This window comes from Indicator indicator, chromosome 32, assembly GCF_027791375.1.
Source record: "Indicator indicator isolate 239-I01 chromosome 32, UM_Iind_1.1, whole genome shotgun sequence".
In the NCBI taxonomy this organism is placed as follows: domain Eukaryota; kingdom Metazoa; phylum Chordata; class Aves; order Piciformes; family Indicatoridae; genus Indicator; species Indicator indicator.
The window spans coordinates 1,677,500-1,685,147 of record NC_072041.1 but is presented as its reverse complement, the minus strand read 5'-3'; positions in this window follow the sequence as shown (position 1 = coordinate 1,685,147).

The window sequence follows — 7,648 nt, the reverse complement described above, 5'->3', positions numbered from 1 at the left end:
TTTAAGCAGAATATTTGTAGTGGAAATTACTCATAAGCCTTCAAAGAAGTCTTTGATGATCCTCAGGCTACCTCTATTGATGTCAAGAGTTTTAGCACTAAGGGCTTCAGTGGAGAAATAGGAAACTTGGATGGGAAAATGGGCTTTGAAGTTAGCTCTGAGAAGCTGACACAAAATAAATCATGTTAAAGTTTGATCAGGCAAACAGATGTCAAAGGTAAAACCTCTATTGACTTCAAATACAAGCAAAATCGGGTCCTCAATAGTGAATCCAAAATATAAATAAATTGTTCTGAGCCTTCAGGATTAAAGAACCTCACCAAGTCTGGAAAAAAACCCCATGTCCAGTGCAGCTGTCCTCATAGTACTTCCTCATATGATTAGAATTCAAGTATTCAGGGTTGGGAGCTTTTGCTCTTAAACATACAAGCTGCTGCTTACATGACCATGTAAGAAGCATAATCTTATTTCCGATATTAAAACTTTACTTGAGCAAGAAAAAAACCCAAAGATTTAAAACGATTCTTGTCACCCATGGGGGGTAAAAAAAAAAAAAAAAAAAAAAAAAAAAAGAGTCCTGCTTTTCACTTCAAACACTATTAATGTGCATGTGACTGACCTATTACATTTGCTTTTAAGATATTGTCTCACTTTGGAGTACAAGTAGTGAGTCAGTTGTTATGGTAACTATTTTTCTTGGGTTGGTTGTTTGTTTTTTTACCTAACATATGACAGCCTGTGTCATCTGATGCTGTTCCTCAATTAAGTTACATGTTCACTTTTGTCAAGGAGCCTAAAAACAGCTCCTTGGGTGAATAAATATGGGAGCAAACTAAAGCATTCTGCTTTAGGAGGTATAAAATTGCTCAAGATGTTACGTTTGAACTCGCCCCACTCCAAATGAAAAGATGCAGGTTTGGCTTGGCCCTCCTGTATGCTCCAAGGATAAATCATCAGATATACTCTCCCCCTTTTTACTAAATTTCAATGTATCAACTCCTTTAAAAGACAGATCTTTCACCACAAACATCAACTATTGGTAACTAAAACTTATTTAATCCAACTGAACACTGTCAATTGAAAGACAACCACCCCCAGATTTGTGCTCATTTCTGTTACAGATCAAGACATCTTAGGGGAGGCTGCATGACATCATAGAGCAGGTTGTGAGACATATCAGAGAGGGCTGTGTGATGTCTTTCTCTGACCAGCTGATGAGGGAAAGGATGTGGATGTTGGCTACCTGGACTTTAGCAAAGCCTTTGAGTAGAGCCATCTTCCACAGCACCTTGTAGCCCATGGCACAGCCAGGTAGACTCTGTGCTCATGAATTCAAAACTGGCTGGCTGGGCCCAAAGAGTGGAGCTAGTAGGGAAGGAAGAAAAAGAATCCACCAGTAATAAACATGAATTAGACTGCAGTATACTTAAGACTAAGCACTTGTGACCTAAACACAGCAGGAGCCAAAACTTGAACTTTTTACAGCTCCAATCTTCTAAACAATGAACCAGAAACACGTTTGAGTTGGCTTAATACAAAAGCCCTGCACGTTTCTAGCCCTGGTTTCAATTGAAAGCTTGTTACTCAGTCTTGTAAATTCCCCTCAGTTGAAGACATGGAGCACAATAATGTTCTTCAAACTCCAAATACCAAAAATATTTCAGCTGATGCAGCAGAAACATGATGAGATAGAGCAAATGTAAAACAGAGGGATTACAACAATCTGGACAAGCAGCAACATTATGTCACTGATAGAAGCGCCTAGAAATGTATTTATTACACTGGGCTGTCTTGTAATAACATCACAAATGTGAAGGAGAACACTCCTCAACACACACACATTGCTTCCATTGGGGTACTAAATGGAAATAACCAAGGTAAAATTGATACTCTAAGTCCGTTTAGTCATGCATCTAATCCCACTTCAAGCAGTTTTTTTTAATCTGTGCTAAAAGGAATTCTGAAAAATATTTGTGAAAACGCATCACCAGCGGTAAGAAAAAAACAAAAAATCCCCAACCCACCCAAGAATCACAGAATCATTCAGGTTGGAAGAGACCCTTGAGATCATCAGGTCCAACCATGAACCCTACTCTACCAAGTTCCCCACCAAACCATACTGCTAAGTGCCACATCAAAATGACCTTTAAGCACATCTAGGGATGGGGTATCAACTACCTCCCTGGGCAGCCTGTTGCAGTGTTCCAGCAGCCTCATGGTGCAGAGCATCACCCCTCGTCCTATCACTGTAGGCTTTTGCAAACAGTCCCTCTGCAACCTTCTTGTAGCCCCTTTCAAGTACTGGAAGGCTGCTCTTAGGACTCCCTGGAGCCTTCTCCAGGCTAAACAACCCCAGCTCCCTCAGCTTGTCCCCATAGCAGAAATGCTCCAGCCCCCTGATTATTTTTGTGGCCCTCCTCCGAATCCTCCCCATAAGGTCCATTCCCTTCCTGTGTTGAGGGCTCCAAAGTTGGATGCAGGGTTCCATCTTTCTACAGGACAGAAGAATGTTTCAAGATGATGAAGAACAAAAGCAATCATTTGTACATTTTCATTTCAGCCTCCTAAAGGGCACAGCAAAATGGCTCAACCAGTTTTGCAGATGCACACAGACATGCCTAGCCAAGCAATGACACAGGCCTGCAATAACAGGATGACTTGAATCCCCCAAACTGACATTAACTCAGTGAACTATGCAAAAGAATGAGTGGGGTTTGTTTTGAAGTCCTAATATTTAAAGCAAAACACATTTTCTACATTTTCTCTGCGATGTCATCTTTCCAAAAACACTGAAATGCCTCCTCTAAAAGTGCTCTTTTTTTCTGTTGCAGCATATGGTACCCCATCCAGAGAGTCAGAAGGTATTTTGTTTCTAATTGATTACATTGCATGAGTCACAAGCAGGATTTGCACATGGACTGCAAACCAACTGCTTGTTTTTCCCCCGAATTTCACAAAGTAGCACAGAGCTAGGACAGTTACCTTTGCAGTCCCAGCTACCAAATGGCCAATAAAAAGCCTCCTTGGAAACATCAAATCTGAAACTCTGCAGTCACCAACTCCTGTGATTTTATTCCATGGCCAGGAGCATTTTGTGGGGTTGAAGAGCAAGTGAAATGTCTTCTAGTGGTATGGATACAGGGTAAGACTTAGTCAATTCTGGTGTTTCCAGTCTCACAATGTAAGAACCTGAATTCACCACCTTTAGGATCTTAACATATGAAGCCAAATGAGGCTGTGGGTGTCTCTAAAGGAAAAGGGGGAAGTCAGGAGAAAGCGAAGAATTTCTCCCTGCACCATCTGCTTGACTCTTTTTCTATCAATGTATAATGGCAGTTGCATGGACATGAAAGCCTATGGCTGAGTAATCCTGAAACTAGCACTCCTCCAATTCAAGATACTCTAACTGCTGCATTTCAGGGACCAGCTTCACATGCCAGCCAAAGTTGTTACTAGAAGTATGTGCAGTACAAGCAGTATTTCTAAAAACCAGTGAAGGGTATAAAATCCAGGCTCCAGATTGAAATTTTAGGCCCAATTTCATTCTCGGTAAATGAATAAAGATTCTAGAAATTGTTACTTAAACTTTTTTGAGCTTACTGAACACCAGGATGTTTTGCCTGATTAAAATAGCTGAGAAGAAACCCTAGCAGGGGTAGATTTCTCTTATAAAACAGAATCTGTGCCATAAAATTGCTTATTTAATACAAGAAATTCAGCGCCACGTGCTTAAAAAATCACTTAAAAACTGCCTCTTCACATTACAAAGGCAATTTTTACACACTCAAGTTATTTTAGTGCTATGCAAAGACACTTTTTCATCTTTGCATTTAAATAAAAAGCTGAGCAGTCAACTAATCCATTATCTTGACTTACCCATGCTGGCTGCTTGAAGCATCTCCTGTTCCATACAGGGTGTCAGCTCCAGGTCCTGGCTCCGGCTCCCTTCGGAACTGGTAAATCAGCCAGTGCAAATCCAGAATTGTTCATGGCAAAAAAGTAGATTTCAGTTTCCAGATGCAGCATATGTCAGAAGACAGCTTATACAGTCACATCCAGTGAGAGAAGAGTTCTGACATTTGTTTGTTTGTGCTGATGGGTTTTTAAATATTAATTAAGTCCAAATATAAGAATAAATTCACCATGACAGCCATTAGGCACTCAGTATATTAAATTTACAGCTGGGTACACACCAGAAGACATACATTAAGCATAACACTGAGTATTTCCTCTCCAACAACTTTTGTCAGCCTGGAGATACAGCTGACAAACGGGGACACAGAATTCATTTAGCTTACTTCTTGTGTTTTCCAAGTGATGCTGAAATGCTGCAGTGCCTCCCCTAATAAACAAGAATCAGGTTGTAGAGCTTCCAATACATACTTCACTGCAGATCCTATTTCACCTGGTAGTGTACTTCAAGTAATTATTGTTGAGTAATTACAATTCTGACATCAGCTATTATTCTTAATAGGAAAAAAAAAAGTCACTACAAAAATATAGAGACATCAAATGTTGGGTGAGATCTTGGAAACAAATTTCAGTGAGACTTAAAGGTTCTTTGCTTCTTGGAAGTACTAACACATTCAGTTTCAAGGAGCTTTAGTGGATTTAACAGTGCTTCAGAAATCAATTATGAATTTAGGATCACAAAGCAGTATTTAAAAGGATGATTTTATGGGTCTAGTTTTTGAAGACAGAGCTTGCTGTATTTCCCTGATTAGAGAATCCTTCCTTGGCTTGGACAACGACTTGAAAGTGAACTTGTCTTCCCAGAAAGGTGGGAAGTAAACATCCATTCCTGTTTCAGAAGGCAATTTCTTCACAAAGGCAAGCTATCTTCCTGCCTGAAATACTTTTCTAGACTTTAAGCTGAAGCCCTGTGAATAACCTTGACTTCCACAGCAGTGCATTTTAAGAAGATTTAAACAATTAAGTTCAGCACTAAACAGGAATATCATGTGTTTCTTAATACAGAATGTAAATGATTGCACTGCTGAGAAGAGGGAAAATTAAGTCTTCTAAGTATCCAATGAACAGGAGTGGAACAAATTTGCTCTCTTCAAATATATCCTTATAGTAATCTGGAGAGAATACTTCCATGATTGTGTAGTGATTTCTTCAAGACCTATTCAATTCCTTATTGTTCAGCTTATAGTGCCAGAAAAAAAGGCTTGTTAAAGTTAACATCTGCTAACTAATCACAAAACAGACCAGCACAACGCTTTACAGGGTTTGAACATAGCTATGAATTTTGATTACTATCAACTCTGGCTGGATTAAAGGAGCACTTCACTCAGACTTAGGAAAGCTACAAAAATTCATTAACAAAAAAGCCCTATTCCTTTATAGGAAATGACTCTAAAAATAAACTTTTTTTTTTTTTTTTTTCCTATGGGTTCAGAAGATCTGATCTAGGATTACAAGTATGTTTATTGTTAGAGACAGAAAAGTCATTGGGGCGAATTATACTCTCCTGAGGTTTTGGTTAAGTACTTCATTTTTAGACTGTTAACATTCTACAGTAGATTTTGAGGTGTACATATTCCTAAGCTGGGCTGCTGCACAGATCTGTTCTGAATTCCATTTTATATGTTTTGCTGCTTGACACCAAAGGAACGTTTTTAAAAGCTGCATCTAACGGTTTTGTAATCTTTTCCTTTCAAGTAATTCATTCCCATGTGTGCTGCAACATAACAATTTACTTATGAGCATCTCTTGACCAGCTGCACTCAAAGTGGAAGGAAACACTATATTCTGTGTAAACAGACCCCTCAAGCAAGAGTCCATTGGATTGGAAAACTTTCTATAGGGCCACTGAAGTCACATCTTTGCATTATGATGGGACTCATTTCTGCTCTTTGCTTAACAAATTCTAATCTGCTGAGCAGTTCTTGACTATTTCCAAGGACATGATTTAAACTAACTGAGACTACTCCTACACACATACACACAGAGTGCATGTACACACCGTTTCTTCTGCTATCTTTCCAACTTCAGCTCTGTACTTAATTTGAGTGAACAGCTCCCTCCCTTCAGGAAAGGTCTCAGCCAAGCAGCCATCCCCCTTGCTCCAGAGAACTGTGGCATTCCAGGAGCACTGAGTACTCTAAGGATGCTAAACACTATCGTCAGATCATATTAATCAGAAGAGGGACAACCAAAGCATTATGTCAAAGACTTGTTAATAACTGGAGAGCATAATGAAGGTAGGTAGCAGCAGGGGAGCCATTGATCCACAGTCCATCACAGATGTCACCAGAACAATTAACTATAGCACCCAGTCCATTCAACACGTCACTGCTGCACTGCCCCTTGAAACAGAAATAGGTGGATTTTCCATTTCCACACCACCACAGCTAAATTATAAAGAAGGGATTATTTCAGCCAATATTCAATAGCCAAGTGGGTGGTCCTCAAGGCTTTTTATAAATACCCTTCCAAGATTTGTGTGAAAAGTTGAATAGGCGACCACACAACAACCATGGATTATGTGGCACTCCTCTAAAGGGGAAAAGGGGGAGAGAATCAAACATTTCTTGCCCAAGGTTTGTTACTGTGGGATACTATTATGTAAGGTCCTTCAGTTCATATATTACATTGCATTAAATTACATGGCAAGAATGAATAACTGCTTTGTCACATAGAGAATCACACGTTATTTTGCTTTTTAAAGATTGTGAAAAGTGAAAGAGTGAACCAAATTCCATCCCAAAAAACCTCTGGCTATTTCAATCTGGACTGCACCTCACCCAAGATACACCTTTTAAATAGAAGTGTAAAGATTCCTAAGGCTGCAAAGCCAAATACCACAGAAGCTTAGGTAGGAGCCAATTAAAGTTTCTAGCAACGTTGAACTCGCAACATAACTGCACTACTTAGGCATACATCACAAGCAACAGCTTTGCTACTGTACCCTTTCCTACTCAACACAGCACAATCTTGAGAAGAGTCCACAGCCACAATTTTACCAACATTGACTGACACCAGAGTCAAGCAGCTCCTCTTTGTGGTCTTACACGAGGGGAAGAGAGGAAAATCTGTCAGACATTTCAGCAGATCTTTGCTGACAGGACAGGGAAGGTCACAATCAGGAACAGTGCAGTGTTTGAGTTTCAGATGTGAGAAGAAAGCAAAGCATTGTATATTGTAATACACGTTTATTCCAAGATATGCGTAAAAACAACATCTTGAAGCATAGAGTTGGCACTGAAAATTAGTCTGAATTGTTCCCATATTATTATTGGAAGAGTTTAGAGTTGAAACTGATAAGGGAGTAGTCAGACAATGGTTAAAATACAGGCAGAAGTCCAGCTATGAGAAAAAACAATTCACCAACACGTCACTTGTTTTACACAGTACTAAATCCTGTTCAGCTATCAGACCACTTTCTATGTTAGAGCATATATGGAAGTAAAGAATATTTAAAATCTAAAGTGATTATTCTTCTGTTAAGCTGGATGTCTGGCTTTTTGTGTGATAACTAGAGAGCTACCAAATAAAGTACTACTATCAGGCTAAACCACGTGTGAACTCAGCTGAAACTCCAGATGGGTTTAGTGGCTCAAGTTCTAGCACTTGTTTAGCAATTCCACTTGTTAGCTAGAAGATAAAAGCATAACCAAAGAAGTTCTTTGAAACTATGCTT